Source organism: Macaca nemestrina, chromosome 5 (genome assembly GCF_043159975.1).
Source record: "Macaca nemestrina isolate mMacNem1 chromosome 5, mMacNem.hap1, whole genome shotgun sequence".
Lineage (NCBI taxonomy): Eukaryota > Metazoa > Chordata > Mammalia > Primates > Cercopithecidae > Macaca > Macaca nemestrina.
The window spans coordinates 153,746,888-153,765,093 of record NC_092129.1 but is presented as its reverse complement, the minus strand read 5'-3'; the positions used below and the strand labels follow the sequence as shown (position 1 = coordinate 153,765,093).

Below are 18,206 nucleotides of genomic sequence, written 5' to 3'. Positions count from 1 at the left end.
AGTCCCATAGCCCCTGGCGTGGCTCTCAGAGTCTCAGGCCCCAAAGGCTGAGTATTGATTGGGGAGGCCCAGCGTTGGGGATTCCCCATCTCCGCAGCGTTTCTCTTCTCCCTCTCCCAACCTATGTAGGGTCCTTCTTCCTGGATTCCCTGTTCTGAAGTCCCCGGGAACCCATTGGGACTGATTCTCCCCAGACCCCAAGGAGGGGGTCATGGCGTCCCGAACCCTCCTCCTACTGGTCTCGGGTACCCTGGCCCTGACCGAGACCTGGGAGGGTGAGTGCGGGATCCAGAGGGAAATAGCCTCTGCCAAGAGGAGCGAGGGGCCCGCGCAGCTGGGGCGCAGGACCCGGGGAGGCGCGCCAGGAGGAGGATCGAGAGGGTCTCAGCCCCTCCGCGCCCCCAGGTTCCCACTCCATGAGGTATTTCAGCACCGCCTTGTCCCGGCCCGGCCGCGGGGGCCCCGCTTCATTGCCGTGGGCTACGTGGACAACACGCAGTTCGTGCGGTTCGACAGCGACGCGGCGAGTCCGAGGATGGAGCCGCGGGCGCAGTGGGTGGAGCAGGAGCGGCCGGAGTATTGAGACCGGAGCACACGGAACATCAAGGCCCACGCACAGACTGACAGTGAACCTGCAGACCCTGCTCGGCTACTACAACCAGAGCAAGGCCGCTGAGTCACCCCCGTCCGCAGCACAGGTCACGACTCTTCCCCATCCGCACTGACCGCCCGGATCCCCCTGAGTCTCCGGCTCCGAGATCCACCCCGAGGCTGTGGGACCAGCCCAGATCCTCGACCGGGTAGAGCCCCAGGCGCCTTTACCGGGTTTCATTTTCAGTTTAGGCCAAAATCCCCGCGGGTTGGTCGGGGCGGGGGCGGGGCTTGGTGGGCGGGGCTGACCGTGGAGGCGGGGCCAGGGTCTAACACCCTCCAGATAAAGTATGGGTGAGACTTGGGGCTGGAAGGGCGCTTCCTCCGCGGTTATGAACAGCACGCCAAAGATGGCAAGGATTACATCGCACTTAACCGGGGCTTGTGCTCCTGGACCGCAGCTGACACGCGCAAGTGGGAGGCAGAGGAATTTGCAAAGCAGGTCAGGGCCTACCTGGAGGGCATGTGCGTGGGGTGGCTCCGCAGACACCAGGAAAACGGGAAGGAGACGCTGCAGCGCGCGGGTACCAGGGTGCACGGGACGCCTCCCTGATCGCCTGTAGATCTCCCGGGCTGGGCTCCCACAAGAAGGGAAGGAAAATGAGACCAACACTAGAATGTCTAACTCCCTCTGGTCCTGAGGGAGAGGAATCCTCCTGGGTTTCTTTCCAGATCCTGTACCAGAGAATGACTTTGAGGGTCTACTCTGCTCTCTGATACAATTAAGGGATGACATCTCTGAGGGAATGAAGGGAAGACAATCCCTGGAATACTGATGAGTGGTTCCCTTTGACACCGGCAGCAGCCTTGGGCCCCGTAACTTTTCCTCTCAGGCCTTGTTCTCTGCTTCACATTCAATATGTGTAGGGGGCTGAGTCCAGCTCCTCTGAGTCCCTCAGCCTCCCCTCAGGTCAGGACCAGAAGTCACTGTTCCCAATCATCTTTCCTCCTCCAGAGAGGTGGGGCTGAGATGTCTCCATCTCTGTCTCAACTTTATATGCACTGAGCTGTAACTTCTTACTTCCCTATTAAAATTAGAATCTGAATATAAATTTACATTTTCAAATTCTTGCCGTGAGAGGTTGATGAGTTAATTAAAGGAGAAGATTCCTAAAATTTGAGAGATAAAATTAATGGGAGACATGAGAACCTTCCAGAGTCGACGTGTTTCTTGTGCTGATTTGTTGCAGGGGAGGACAGTAGATGGGGCTGTGCCCAGTGGGTGCTCAGGCCACCGTGCGCTTTATGTGGTCACTGCTCAGCTGAGTCATCTTTGCTGCTCCATTGTCCTTGGCCCTTCAGTAGAACCTTGTCCCACCATGACCTGTGATCACAGGGACTTGGATGTCACCTAGGGTGGTCCCCGCATACAAGGGTCCTTGTGGTATCAAAAGACAAATTTTCAGAACTTTCAAGCTCTTGCCCTCCTCCCAGGGCTCCTTCCTGGATTGTATTTTCCGTCTTTTCTCCAATCTTTTTAAAGGAACCAGATTCTGAAATTTACAGAGAGGAGGGGTCTCATAGTTTCTCATCATAGGTAACTTTCTGTTGGAGCCCCTCCTCTGCACTTCCACTCTTCTTCCTGCCCCGAGTTGTAGTAATCCTAGTGCTGGCTCCAATAGAAATCCATAGATTTATAAAGCAGAGTCTAATTTAGATTCACACGTGGTTGGACAATTGGATCCATAAGTCTAGGGTTATCTTTCCTAAAGAGAAAAATATGTTTGTGTGCTGCAGTGTGCAGGAGGGTTGGTGTGGGAAGAGGGAGGGAGGGAGGACACACCAGCAGCCCTGGTGAGAAAAGCTCTGCTGGCACTGATGTCAGTGTGAGATGATGTTGTTCTGTAGTTGCCACGAAAAAAAAAAGTATTTGTCTGAGGCTACATTAACAAAGATATTGCCTCTAGAATAGAGGGGTTCTCTACAGTGATCATTCCTTCAGCTGACGTTTGTTGTCTCCTAGGGATATGACTGTTTTTGCATTTAGAAAGCATTATTAAAGTAAAAATAGAAAAATTTCTAGCCTTGTGGTGCACACGTTCTAGATACAAGATTGTCCAACCTGCGGCTCGCGGGCTGCATGTGGCCCAGGACAGTTTTGAATGTGAGGACTTTTTTGCTTATCTGTGGTGAATGTGAGACCTGAAGTGAGTGCACCCACCTCCCTCAGGGTCAGGAGTGAATGCTTTGGGAACCCTCCTTTGCAGTGACCTGCAAAAGATAGAGAGCACATTTACTGTGATAACCCAGAGTATCAGCCAAAGGGGCTTGACCTTCAAGGAGTTGTGGGGAAGATTAATAAAGGATGGTGTCCCAGGGTCAGAATAGATGGGCAGCCAGCAAGGGCGCTGCTTCATATATCTATGATAAGCATGCAAGAATTGAGGAGCAAGTTTCAGATTCAGAATCCAGTGACTGAGGAGGTATCCATATCCCTAAAAGAAAGAACCTTGCGACACCATGACAGTTACATGCTGGGACAATTCCATCAGCCCTTCTGCAAAGGAGCCTATAGCCATTTAATCAGGAGATGGTATAAGTATTAACACTGGGTGTGAGCTGACATTGCTGCCCAGATTCCCACAGCATCATTATGTCGCCATCACAGTGGGGCTTACAGAGGCCGAGGAATAAACCTGGACACATTATGACCCTCAGTGGAATCACTGGGTCCATAAACCCTGTCCTGGTTATCTCCCCATTCTCCAAGTGCATAATTGGCCTTGATGCACTCAACAGGAGTCACCCCACACTGTGTCCCTAGTCTGGAGAGTAAGCGCTCTCATTGTGCTAAAGCCCAAAGGGAAACATCCCTCATCCAAGCCAAACCAGAAGCAATAATTTGCCCCAGGGTGGGTCTTGTGGAGGGTACTGCAGGTATCGTAGGGGTAGCACCACCATTAGAGAGCTGAAGGATGCGGGGTGGTGTTGGGATTGCCTGTAATCTCCATATAACTCAGCAATCTATCCCTGAAGAAGCCTGACACGGCTAAAGAATGAATGGAATTACTCCAGACTCGACCAAGTAGGAGTCCTGATTGCAGCTGCTATACTGGCTGGACATCACTGCTTGGGGAGATTAATAATGCCTCAGTCACATGGCAAGCAGCTGTGGATTTGGTGAGTGCATTCCTTCCCATTTCATTTAGAAGATGGAAATGGAATGATTCACACTTACATGGGATTTATAATACATTTATTGATAGCTTGCCTCAGGGCTACCTTAACTCCTCAACCTTCTATAAATATCGCCTTGAGAGACCTGGACAAATCAAATATCTCTCAGAATACTACATCTGCTCATTTCATTGGCAATATCACATAAATTGGGATGGATGAGCAAGAGGAGGAAAGTACGCTGAATTCCTTGGCAAAACACGTGCACTATAGAAGATGAAGATAAACCTCGCAGAGCTTCAAGAGTGGCCACTGCAGTGAAGTGTTATGGGTCCAGTGGTTACAGGCATGCAGGGCTCTCCCCTCCAAAGTAAAAGACACACTTTCATCTTGTATCCTCACCAGAAGGAAGGACGCACACTGCCTGGTGAGCCTCTCTGGATTCTGGCAACACCACATTCCACATCTAAGTATATTGCTTTGGCCCACACTCTGCGTGATATAGGAGGAGGCCAGCTTTGAGTGGGGCCTGGACAGGAAAGGACACTGCCGCAGACCCAGGCTGTGGTGCAGCCAGTCACCATCCCTCAGACCCCTGGTGCTGGAGGTGGCAGTTTGGGGAAAGATGCAGGATGGAGCTGAACCAAGCATTAGTGGGAGTCAGAATGGAGGGCCTGGGATCAGAAGTAAGGTCATGGAATCCACAGCAGAGAAACATGCTCCTTGTTAGAAGCAACTTTTAGCATGTTCCTGGCCCTGGTAAGATAGAATGCTTCATCATGAGACACCAAGCAACCTGTGATTCCAAGTGCCTGTGTGTATTGGCTTCTATGTGACCCACAGAGGCATAGATGGGACAGACCCAGCGGCATCTATCATGAGATGAAAATGGTCCATGTGGGTTGAGCCTCAATTCCATGTTAACACCCACAGAAAACACCCAGCCCTGACGTGGCCCTGAATCACCAAACAAATTGAAGATAAATTGAAGTTAGCCAGTCCACATCATGGATCAGCCCAGGCCTGATAGGAAGGACCCATGAGTGGATCAGCCACAGTGGTAGGGATGAAGCTACAAATGAGTCCAGCAGCACTGACTGCCCCCTACTAATACCAATCCAGCTACTGCTTCCACTGAATACTCTGCTTGTGAGCATTGCAGACCAATGGGCACCGATAGGGCACTATTTCTTCAGGTAACTGACTAGCCCCTAAGTGACAAGTTGAATAGCTTGAACCCCATCCATCCTGGAAGGGGCAGAAGTTCATCCTCACAGGGACAGGCACCTATTCGATGTGGTATGGTTTTCCTTTCTGCTCTCAGACCCTCAGCCAGCGTCCCTATTGGAATTCCTGATCCACCGGCTCAGAATTTCAGTACATTATCTGCCTGGGGGACATATCTCATGGGGAAGGGGATGAAGCATGGGCCATGACCATAGGATCCCCTGGTCATATCACCACCTGTGCCTCTCAGATCCTGCCAGGCACACAAGAGTCATGGACAGGACCCTGCAGGCACAACTCACTACCAGCTTGGATGAAGCCCTCTGAGGAATGGGTGTCATTTTTCAGAATGTGATACATACATTGAATCAAAGACATCTCTGTGGTGCTGTTTTCAAGGCAGAACACGTGGGTCCAAAACCAAGAAGTCGAAGCAAGTGTGTCTCATTCCTTATATTCACCCCCAGGGTGATTGATTTATTTATAAGTAAATAAGTACATAAATAACATAAGTAAGAGAATTTATTTATTTATTTTATTCATTATATTCACCTCCAAAGTGATTTTGCTCTTCTTACCTCCAAAATCTGGACTCCACAGGCAGGAGGTCCTGATTTCTCAAAGGGGGCACCCTGGCAAGGAGACAAATGAGAGTCCATGGAACTACACATTGTGGTTGCACCCAGGGATATTTGAATAGTATGTGCCCAGAGACAAGCAGCTGAGAAGAGGAGGAGGCAGGGCTGCTATCACACAATGAGGGCAGGAGAAGTATGCATAGAAACCAGGAATCCACTTGGGGATCTCCTGGTTTCCCTTGCCTGTTGTAAGTGTGAGCAGAATCATCCAGCAACCCAGCCTGAGAGGGTTTGATATTCAAGAGCCCAGAATCCTCTGGGTTCTAAGGAAGGATTGGGTCATACTCCTAGGTAATGTACCAAGGCTCTGCTCCTGTGCTCTGACATCCTCAGCAGGATTAGTGCAGAAGCCCTGCTTCCCATGAGTGGTTCCCAGCCAGTGACTGGTCACAGCAGGCACACTAAGGCAGGCCATTATCGGGACACAGGGGACTCCTCTGATGGCCAAATGTGGCTCCAGGACTCCTCCATGCCCTTGCTCAACCCTCCTTAGATTGCCTGTGGTCTTGGGCGCGTCGAATAAACTTTCTCTCTTTCTCTCCAGCACTTGGGGTCACACTTGCATCATTGTCTGCCGCCTTTTCCAGGGATTTCTGGCTCGCTTCCCATATTTCCTTACAGGTGTGTTCCCTCATAAAACGCTGCAGACTTTAAGCTCCTCTTGGCATCTGCTCCTTGGAGAACTTGGATCAAAAAGCATTTCCATCTGCACACCAATAACTCTTATTTATTACAACCTGTAAAATCTGTCTCTTTATCCAACTTCTGCCACCCCCATAAAATCTAGTTTGCTTGTGTTTGTAGTGTCTCTTTGAATTAACAGGTATTTGTTGTATTAAGACACTAAATTTTGAGGTAGTTTGTGACACAGCAGTTAATAACTATTAAGGCTTTCTTACGTTTCTATTATCCCATGGATGTTATCTACATCTTTTAATTCCCTGCATTTTAATAATGTTAAACATACTTGCTGTTTCCAATCCTTTCCTCCTATTCCTTTTTGAAAATTTTCATTTTGTCTTTCTCTGTCCTTCTTTCCTCCTTTCCTCCCTCAGCGTTTTCTCTCTCTTTCCATTTTTCAGAAACTCTATGTGGTTAGGCTAAAAGGAAGCATTATTTGAATCTTATGCTTAAAGTATAAAACCATAATTTACAGGATAAAAGTAAAGAAAAGGAAGTTATTAATGGAATATAAAAAAATGCCTAGGGTGATTCTGTAGCCAAGACAGTGGTTTTTAACATTTAATCTCCACCTTCAACTGAATGTTTTCAGAACACATGAGCAACATGAACTCTTTCCCATTCTTGGTACAAGCACTTGGGAAATCAAATTAGCCTTACCTAGTATGATTAACGTCCGTACACCGTATAATCCCACCGTCTGCCTCCTGATTATACACTCTGGGGACATTCTTGGCTATGTGTCCAGGAGACGTGTACACCAATGTTTATGGCAAAAAACTGGAAATAATCACATATACATCAATGGGAATTAACAAAATTGTGGTATATTCATAAAAAGTAAAATTTTAGCAGTAAAAATGAATGAGCAGCACCCTCCCACATCAGAGATAACTCTCCTACACATAACGCGCATCGCAGAAGAATACACATAGTGTGAGTTCCCTGTACCGGGAAGTTCAAAAAACACAAACTGTGATTTGGGTATATATGTACTTATTGCAAAAATCTTTAGAGACAGTGAAAAGGAATAGTAAATACAAGACTCAAGATAGAAGTTGCTTTTGGGGGATATGATTGGGCAACAGTCTAGGGTGGCTTCATAGGTTCTGATTTTTATGCCAGGAGAGGATGTCCAGGTAGTTACTTGATCATAAATCTTTATTTATTTATTTATTTATTTATTCATTTATTTTTGAGATGGAGTCTCACTTCTGTTGCCCAGGCTGGAGTGCAGTGGTGTGATCTCAGCTCACTGCAACCTCTGCCTCCCGTGCTCAAGTGATTCTCCTACCTCAGCCTTTGGAGTAGCTAGGATTACAGGCACCTGCCATGGCACCTGGCTAATTTTTGTATTTTTAGTAGAGACTGTGCTTCACCATGTTGGCCAAGCTTGTCTCCAACTCCTGATCTCTGGGGATCAACCCACTTCGGCCTCCCAAAATGCTGGCATTAGAGGCATGAGCCACTGCCCCTGGCCCACAAATCTTTAAAGTGGCATTTTTCAAAATGCACTTTGTGTGCCATTCCTGATTATTTGGAAATGAAAGAGAAAAGAAAACACAAAAGTTCATTGCAAGGATCCTTAGCGATAACTACGCGCCTTAAAACAAAGCCACAGGCCGGGCGCGGTGGCTCAAGCCTGTAATCCCAGCACTTTGAGAGGCCAAGACGGGCGGATCACGAGGTCAGGAGATCGAGACCCTCCTGGCTAACACGGTGAAACCCCGTCTCTACTAAAAAAATACAAAAAACTAGCCGGGCGAGGTGGCGGGCGCCTTTAGTTCCAGCTACTCAGGAGGCTGAGGCAGGAGAATGGCGTAAACCCGGGAGGCGGAGCTTGCAGTGAGCTGAGATCCGGCCACTGCACTCCAGCCTGGGCGACAGAGCGAGACTCCGTCTCAAAAAAAAAACAAAAAACAAAAAACAAAAAAAAACAAAAACAAAGCCACAGCCAATTGTAAGGAGCCATGTGACAGAGAGGACCAGGATGCCATGAAAAATAGCCTTGGCTAGAAATAGGTCATTTGATTCTTGGCTAATTGGCAACTTGCTACACTCTCTGGTATACAATGTTCAATCTGATGTGCAAGGCAATTGTATCTTGAAAAGAATTTGAGAATTTGATATGTTGCTCACATTTTACTACACACACAAGTAAATTAATCTTTCACAGAATAGAAAAAAAGCATTGTTGAGCAAAATAAATTAAATGAAAAGACATAAAGAAATAACTAGTGATGAAATAGCAATAAGAATGGAAAACATGAAAGAGCTGCTTTTAAAGCAACATTAGAAGCACAAAATAACTGTATTTTTCAGAATCATACTGGAGTCCAAATCACTTCTACCACATCTAATTAAAAAACACAGTGAAAGATGTTAAAGTGATCAATAGATGCCCACTGAATATCTAGTTATTGAAAAATCTTGTTTCTAAATTGGAGTTAACCATTTCCGCCTACCACATCAAACCGAATCGTTGTTGTGATGCTAAGCTAGCTGCACAGAGAGAGATGTGAGACACATTTTCCTAACTGCAAAGCACCCTGATTAGGCACATATTTTTGTAGAAGCTTGAGTAAGACAATTGGCATTTTGGGCATTCTTAAACGGAATTACAAACTTCTGAGGAAAAACAAAGATAGTTATGATTGTAAAGGCATTATTGTATGGCACCAGTCTTGGGACTCTTTGATCTACCTGCTGTATTTTCTCAACTTTCTTGCAACTCGTCAAAGAGAACATTAATATTAAAGGAATTTGCAAAAAAATCTGAGATATTGTTGTATCTCCTTTCTCTGTCTCAAATTTTTATTCATTACTTTACAAAAGATAATTTTAAAGTATAAAGAAAATTAGTCAGATACAAGAAGTATTTGATTTACAAAATCCTGAAACAATAATGTTAATTGTGGTGCCAGCTACTTGGGAGGCTGAAGGAGGAGCATTGATCGCGTGAGCCCAGGAGGTTGAGGCTTCAGTGAGTCATGAGCATGCCACTGCATTGCAGCCAGGGCAGCAGAGTGATACTTTGTCCAAAAATAACTAACTAACTAACTAACTAACTAAATAAATAAATAAATAAATAAATAATAAAGGCAATGCATGAGCACTGGTGAAGGGCACTTTGGCTGCATTGAGTGCTTGCAAATTTGAGGTGATTACATTCTGTACATTACTTAATATGCATACTGTGCATACTTAACATGCACATAAATTCTTTGATACTCCTTGCAGAGGTGCAGCTTCATTCCCTTCCTATGAGTGTGGCCTGAACTTAATGACTCACTTACAAACTGATAGAGTAATGCTGACATAATAGTTTGTGACTCTGGGTATAGATCATAAGACTCACTAAGTCTGGGAGTGGTCACTCACGCCCGTAATTCCAACACTTTGGGAGATCAAGAGGGCAGATCATGAGGTCAGAAGTTCGAGACCAGCCTGGCCAACATGGTGAAACCCCATCTCTACTAAAAATACAAAAATTAGCCGGATGTGTTGGTGCATGCCTGTAATCCCAGTTGCTCAGGATGCTGAGGGAGGAGAATTGCTTGAACCTGGAAGTCAGAAGTTGCAGTGAACCAAGATCCAGCCACTGCATACCAGCCTGGGCGACAGGGTGAGACTGTCTCAAAAACAAAACAAAACAAAACAAAACAAAACAAAACAAAACAAAAACCTCACTGCAGCTTCTACTCCGGTTCTGGTTCTTTCTTTCTCTGGGATCATGAGCCTTGGGGGAAACCGGCTGCTGTGTCATAAGCAGGCCTGTGGAAAGGTCAGGTGACAAGGAAGTGAAGCTGGGGCCAGACAATAAGAAGATGAAGCTTCTTCCAACAGCCACATTGGGGATTCTTGTGTCTTGTGAATCCCCAGCCCCATTTGAGTCCTCAGAAGATAAAGCCCGGATGACAACTAGACTGCAATGTTGTGAGAGGCCCTGAGCCAGAAGCACTCAGAGAAACGACTCCTGGATTCCTGACCACTAGAAACTGTGGGACATGATAAATATTTGTTGATTTGAGTTGCTAAGTTTTAAGTGACTTGTTATGCAGCAGTAGATAACTAATATACCTTCACAAGAGAGGATGAATCATTGAACTTTTTCATTTGCTCTAAATTGATTATAAGATATTAAACATGTCATTTGCTTTTAATATTTAAGAAGAATTTTCATGACTATATAAGATCTATTTTATTGTCATTAACAATGATAACAATGATCTATTTTTTTTTTTTTTTTTACCTTCAATTTGTATGTTCTAGTCAAACACAAAAGGAAGATCCAGGCTATGCTAGGCTGATATTATGATGACACCTCAATAACTACCCTTGGTTACTCACGTTACCCCAGTTACTCAGTTGACACTAATGCAGGTGCTGCTGTGAAGGGGTTTTGCAGATAGATTTCAGGTCCCCTGTCGGTTGGCTTGAAGATGGGGATTATCCTGCTTGGACTGTCCTAATCAGGTAAGCTCTGAAAAGGACTGGGTTCTTCCTGAGAACAGAGACTAACAGTGTAGAGGGGTTCAGTGTGAGGGGTTTCCTCCACTGTGGGCTTTGAAAATGGAGGGATCATGGGGAAAGAACACTGGTGGCCAATAGGAATTAGAGGCCCTTCCTGCTGTCTACCCTGATAGCCCGAAGGAAACAGGGACCTTAGTCCTACAATGGCCAGAAACCGAATTCTGCCAACGAGCTCTATATAAGCTTGGGGGAGAATCCCAATCTTAAGTGAGCACACAGCTTTGCGAAACCCTGAACAAAGAATCTCTCACACTAGGCCTGGATTTCTGATGAAGGAAATGTAGACAAATAAATGAGTGCTGTTTTAAGCCACTAAGTTTGTGGTAATTGGTTATGTACTAATAGAAAATTAGTAACAGATTCAACAGCTAAACATATCACATGTTCTCCACTGGAATGAGTTTATGAACTGATATGCACAATAGTTGCATAAAGCCAAACGTTTCCTAACTTGCTTTGCATTTTTCATTTTGTGATTTTTGTGTGATGCAATTTTTAACACAATCATATTTCATTCATTCAGCTTAGTTCCTACTATGTGGCAGATATGCTTTTATATTCTGTAGACACAACTTTGATCAAAACAACCCAAAGCCCCTGTGCTTGTGCCTTCCATTCTAGAGGCTTCTTGAGAGTGAGATGGAGCCATTGGAGGGTTTTAAGTGAAGAAATGACACAATCTGACTCACATTAGCAGGATTGCTGACCATTGTGGGGGGAACAGCTATGGGCAGCAGGAGAGGGGACAGAGCTAGGGCCACAATTCGTAGTTACAGTAGAGACTAAGGGGAGAGGAGGACCTGAGTGATGACAGGGACAGAGAGAAGGGCTGGAGAAGCAGGAGGTGAGGTAAAGGAACAGAGAGAAAGAATTCTAAAGCAATAGAATTCTCAGACTTAAACACAGTGTTTTATAGATTTTATAGATTTTTAATCCATTTATCTGCAGAGCCTGGTACAGTGTTACTTGCACCTTGGTCTTTAATACATTCTGTGGGGCTGTCTAAAAACTAATTGCCTCCTTATGATAAGCAGGTTAGAAAAGAATACCAAGTGTCCCAATAAAATATGCACATAGCTTAGATGTGAATAATTCATAAACATAGGCAGGTGCATGGGTCAGCCATTGTGGCTCATGCCTGTAATACCAGCATTTTGGAAGGCTGAGGCGGGAGGATCACTTGAGCTCAGGACTTCAAGACTAGCCAGAGCAACATACAGAGACCTCATTTCTACACATATTTTTAAAGAAATATTAGCCAGGGTTGGTGGCACAAGCCTGTGGTGCCAGCGACTTGGTAGGCTGAAGGAGGAGCATTGATAGTGTGAGCCCAGGAGGTCAAGACTTCAGTGAGTCATGAGCATGGCACTGCACTCCAGCCAGGGCAACAGAGTGATACTCGGTCTAAAACTAACTAACTAACTAACTAGTAAATACATAAAGGCGGTGTATGAGCACTGGTGAAGGGCACTTTGGCTGCATTGAGCACTTGGAATTTTGAGGTGATTAAATTCTGTCCAGACTCCCGGTTGCAATATATGGTAACACATTGTGCTTTGTGTTGAGATGTCCTGGACTTGCACACACAAACTCAGGGTTATGAAATAAAGATAATTTAAAAATACAATAGACCAGAGTCACAGATACACAATCTGGGAAAGTAAAACTTAACTTTGTGAGTCTAATTGCAATGCATTTAGATACATTTATATATAATGGGGCCAAAAATCACCTCTTTTACAAATTAGATTCATGATCATTCAGTAGTTACCAAGATTGTGCTACCCGCTGTAGCACAATCGGAGAGGCACCCGAGGCTGCTGCGAGACCAGCGGAGGTCCTCGACCCCACAAGAGCCCCAGGCGCCTATACCGGATTCTATTTTCAGTTCAGGCCCAAATCCCCGGGGGTTGGTCGAGGCGGAGGCGGGGCTCAGTGGCCTGGGCTGACTGCGGTCACTGGGAATGGGTCTCACACCCTCCATTGTATACACAGCTGCGACCTGGACCCGGACTGGAGCCTCCTCCGCGGGGATGAACACACCCTACGAAGGCGCCAGTTACCTCATCATAAACCAGGAACTGCGCTCTTGGACAGCGCGGGACAAGGCGGCTCAGATGCTCTGGCGGAGAAACACGCAGAGCTGCTCAAAACCTACCTGCAGGGAAGGTGGGCAGAACGGCTCAGCAAAGGCCTTAAGAATGGGAAGGAGACGCCGCAGTGCGCGGGTACCAGCGGCCGCGGGGCGCCTCCCTGATCTCCTGCAGATCTGCCCGACCCACCTTCTAAAAGAAGGGAAGGAAAATGGGACCAACGTTAAAACATTCCTCTTCCTCTTGTCCTGAGGAGGAAAAGTCCTCGTGGGTTTCCATATCCCATACCAGAGAGTGACTGCGGGCCCGCCCTGCACTCTGGGACAATAAAGGATGAAGTTTCTGAGGGAGAGGAGGGAAGACAATCCCTGGAATACTGATCTGCTGTCCCCTTTGTCCCCGCAGCAGCCTTGGGCACCAGGAATTTTCCTCTCAGGACTTGTTCTCTGCCTCACACTCAATCTGTATTTGTGGGTCTGACTCCAGCTCTTTTAAGTCCCTCAGCCTCCACTCAGGCCAGGACCAGAAGTCTCTGTTCTGGCCTTAGACACTAGAACTTTCCAAGGAATAGGAGATTTCCCCAGGTGCCTGTGTCCAGACTGGTGTCTGAGTTGCTCCCTTCCCCTCTTCAGGTGTCCCATCAATTCTCAGGATGGTCCCATGAGTTGGAATGTCCCATGAGGAATGCAAAGTGCCTGAATGTTCTGACTCTTCCCCTCAGATCCCCCAAAAGACACACATGACCCACCACCCCATCTCCAACCATGAGGCCACCCTGAGGTGCTGGGCCCTGGGCTTCTACCCTGTGGAGATCACACTGACCCAGTAGCGGGATGGGAAGGACCAAATGCAGGATGCAGTTTATGGAGACCAGACCTGCAGGGTACAGAAACTTCCAGAAGTGGGCAGCCACGGTGGTGTCTTCTGGAGAGGAGCAGAGATACACATGCCATGTGCAGCACGAGGGGCTGCCAGAGCCACTCACCCTGAGGTGGGTAAGGAGGGGGATGAGGGGTCACATCTCTTCTCACGGGAAGCAGGAGTCCTTCCGGAGCCCTTCAGCAACGTCAGGGTTGGAGGCCTGATGGTCAGAGCGCCTCACGTTCCCCTCCTTTCTTAGAGCTGTCTTCCCAGCCCACCAACCCCATCTTGGGCATCGTTACTGTCCTGGTTGCTCTTGGTGCTGTGGTCACTGGAGCTGTGGTCACTGCTGTGATGTGGAGGAACAAGAGCCCAGCCCGGGTAGGAAAGGGGTGAGCTCCGAGTTTTCTTCTTCCATTGGTGGATTCCCAGCCCCAGATAGGAGTTGGCTTGTATTCTGCCTAGCTGTGAGGCACCATCTCTGTGCCTCTATCAACACTTACTCTTTTGTAAAGAACTTGTGAAAATGAAGGACACATTTATCACCTTCATTGGAGTCATGGGAACCTGACTCCCAGCAGTCACAGGTCAGGGGAAGGTACCCGCATAGGACAGACCTCACTAGGACAATTAGTCCAGTTTCAACACGTCCTCTTCCCTCGGGTTTCCTGATCCTGACCTGGGTCTGCAGTCACAGTTCTGGAAACTCCTCTGGGATCTCATGGCCCTGCCTCCTCCCTGGCCTCTCACAGTTTGTTTTCTTTCCACAGATGGAAAAGGAGGCAGCCGTGCTCAGGCTTCATGTAAGTGTGGTAGGGGTGGGAGAGTGATGCCTGAGATCCTTGGGATAGTGTAGACAAGAGCCCATGGGGGAGCTCACCCACCCCACAATTCCTCCTTTAGTCACATCACCTGTGCGCTCTGAACAGATTTTGTTTCTGTTGCACCCCAAACAGGGACAGTACCCAGGGCTCTGATGTGTCTCTCAAGGCTTGTAAAAGTGACATATTAGAGGACCTGAAGTGAAAGAGGAGTTGGGGCAGAGGGGATACAGTTAGAATTTGGAGTCTTTGATTTGCTATTCTTGAGGGTGTGGTGGGCTGTTCAGTGTCACCATTTACTATGACTGACCTAAATTTGTTCATGACTTTTTTTTTTTCTAAGGCTGCCTTGTGAGGGACTGAGATGCAAGATTTGTTCATGCCTCCCCTTTGTGACTTCAAGAGTCTCTGGCTTCTCTTTCTGCCAAGGCATCTGAATGTGTCTACATCCTTGGTATCATGTGAGAAGAGGGGAGACCAGCCTACCCTCATGTCCACCATGACCCCTGATATTGTTTGGATCTGTGTCCCCACCCAGATCTCATGTTCACTTATAATCTCTAAGGTTGGAGTTGGCACCTCAGGGAGGTGATTGGCTCATGAGGATGGATCCTTCATGAATGGTTTAGAACCATCTCTTTGGTGCTGTTCTTGTGATAGTTCTCACAAGATCTGGTGTTTAAAAGTGTGTGCCACCTCCCTGCTTTCTTTCCCTCCTACTCCAGGCTTGTAAGTCATACCTGCTTCCCCTTAACCTTCCAGCATGATTGAAAGGTTCCTGAGGCCCTCTCATAAGTTGAGCAGATGCCAGAATCATACTTTCATACAGCCTGCAGAACCGTGAGCCAATTTAAACCTTCTGTCTTTATAAATTATCCAGTCTTAGGTATTTCTTCATAACAGTTGAGAATGAATAATTCAGAAAATTGGTACTAGGAGTTGGGTACTGCAAAAAAGGGAGCTAAAAATGTGAAAATGTCTTTGGAACTGGGTAACAGGTAGAGGTTGGAATAGTTTAGAGAGTTTAGAAGACAAGAAAATGGGGGAAAACTTGGAACTTCCTAGAGGTTTGTTAAGTTGTTGTGATCAAAATGCTGACAGTGATATGGACAATAGAGTCCAGGCTGATGAGGTCTCAGATGGAGATGAGGAACTTACTGGGACCTAACTGGGACCTAGAGGAAATGTCACTTTTGTTATGCATTGGCAAATAACTTGGACGCATTGTGCCCCCTCCCTAGGGATCTGTGGAACTTTGAACATGAGAGTGATCTGATAGAAGGGTATCTGATAGAAGAAGTTTCTAAGCAGCATAGCCTTCAATATTTGGCCTGGCTGTTTGTCCTAGCCTATGCACATATCTGTGAGCAAAGAAATGATCTGAAACTGGAACTGATGTTTAAAGGGGAAATTTAATATCCAGGACAATTCCTAATGGAGTTGCAGGAGCAGGACCCCGCCAGGACTACTAAATGGTAGAGTCACTGGTAATGTGCAAGCTGAGCTTGGAAAAGCCATAGGCATTCAATTTTCACCCATGAGAGTGGCTATATGGGTTAGGTTCAGCAAAGCCAAGGATGTGGGGCTGCAAATGGCATTGTGAGCCCACCACTCGCACCAGTGTGCTCAGGTGTCAAGATATAGAGTCAAAGGAGAATATTTTAGAGCTTTAAGTTTTACCATCTTCCATTATGAGTTTCAGCCTTGTGAGGACACTGCATTCATTTCTTTTGGCCCATTTATTCCTTTTGGAATGGAAATGTATAAGAAATGTCCCTTCCACTCTTGTATTAATATTTTAGAAGTAAATAACATTTTTAAAACTTTACAGGCTCACAGCTATAGAGACTTACCTTGAGTCTCAGATGAGACTTTGGAATTTTGAGTTGATGCTGGAACAACCTAGCACATTTGAGCAACTGGAAAATTATCGTATTTTGCAGTGGGAGAAAAACATGAGCTCTGACTGGCCAGGGGCAGGATATAATGATATAAATATCTACCCCCTGATACCTCATGTTAAAATCTGACCCCCAATGTTGGACGTGGGGCCTAATGGGTGTTGTTTGCGTCATGGGGGCCAATCTTTTATGAATAGAGAGATACTGTCCTCTCTCGTGAGTGAATAAATTGTTACTCTTTTAGTTTCCAAGAGAGCTAGTTGTTAAAAAGAGCCTGGCAACTTCTTACACTCTCTGTTCCTCTGTTACCATGTGATCTCTGCACATACCAGCTCCCCTTTGCCTTCTCCCCCTCCTTACCCACCTCAGGGTGAGAGGCTCTGGCAGCCCCTCGTGCTGCACATGGCATGTGTATCTCTACTCCTCTCCAGAAGACACCACCACAGCTACCCACTTCTGGAAGTACACTTTCTGTACCCTGCAGGTCTGGTCTCCATAAACTGCATCCTACATTTGGTCCTCCCTATCCCGCTACTGGGTCAGTGTGATCTCCACAGGGCAGAAGTGGGAGCAGTCTAAGGCCCTCACCAAATGCTCAAACATTTCCAGACATCAAAATCCCAAGCCACATGAAACTTGTTTATATAAATTAGTCAGTGTCAGACATTTCTTTATAGCAACACAAGATGGAATAAGACAGCACTCTCATCACAGGTATGTGTCTCTGGCAGCCAGCCCCCATTCTCAAGATATCCAGGGTCCACTCAGCCATGAGTCCTCTCATCAATATTCTAATTCTTATCACTCAAGAGATTCTAAGGTTTTTAGGAGAAACCAGGGACAAAGACTAAATGTTTTTCTTATAACTCACATTACTCACTTTTCTTTGACCACATATCTTTTACAGGAAAAGGATTACAAAAGTAAAGAGGTATTGGCATATTAACAGAGTATCATGGCCGGGCGCGGTGGCTCAAGCCTGTAATCCCAGCACTTTGGGAGGCCGAGACGGGTGGATCACGAGGTCAGGAGATCGAGACCATCCTGGCGAACACCGTGAAACCCCGTCTCTACTAAAAAATACAAAAAACTAACCGGGCGCGGTGGCGGGCGCCTGTAGTCCCAGCTACTCGGGAGGCTGAGGCAGGAGAATGGCATAAACCTGGGAGGCGGAGCTTGCAGTGAGCTGAGATCCGGCCACTGCACTCCAGCCCGGACTACAGAGCGAGACTCCATCTCAAAAAAAATAAAAATAATAATAAAAAAAAAAACAGAGTATCATTCAGTCATTCAGAATTAGAACAGTCTATCATCCTCTTGTATGAATATGTCTCCCAGAATGAAGTCACTCATGTTTGCAGACACCACTCAACCTTACCGGGTTCCAAAAACAAGAATGGTCTCAGGGACATGTGGCTTCACTCTTTTAGGCATCCAGTATAATTGACCTAAGAGAAAATATCTTCTCTTCCTCACAGCACGTTCGAGGAGTTAAGCTAATATTGAATTTTACTCATTTCATAACCCTTTAATTTATTCTCTTAACCCTCAGCCACTATTCCTCCTTCTGTCCCTTTATATCAATCTTTTCCAGTTTTAGAGGTGACATCAGGTTTGGCTGCTGTGCTGGCCTAGACTGCAGGCAGCAATAGTATCCTAGTATGTCTTCCCTCAGTCTACTCT

At 46.5% G+C, this 18,206-nt stretch overlaps 1 pseudogene; it reads left to right on the top strand.

Annotated features, from left to right (window-relative positions):
* Positions 1 to 211: 211 nt before the first annotated feature.
* On the top strand, positions 212 to 17,449 carry LOC112424063 (HLA class I histocompatibility antigen, A alpha chain-like; annotated as a pseudogene).
* The last annotated feature ends 757 nt before the right edge of the window (positions 17,450 to 18,206 follow it).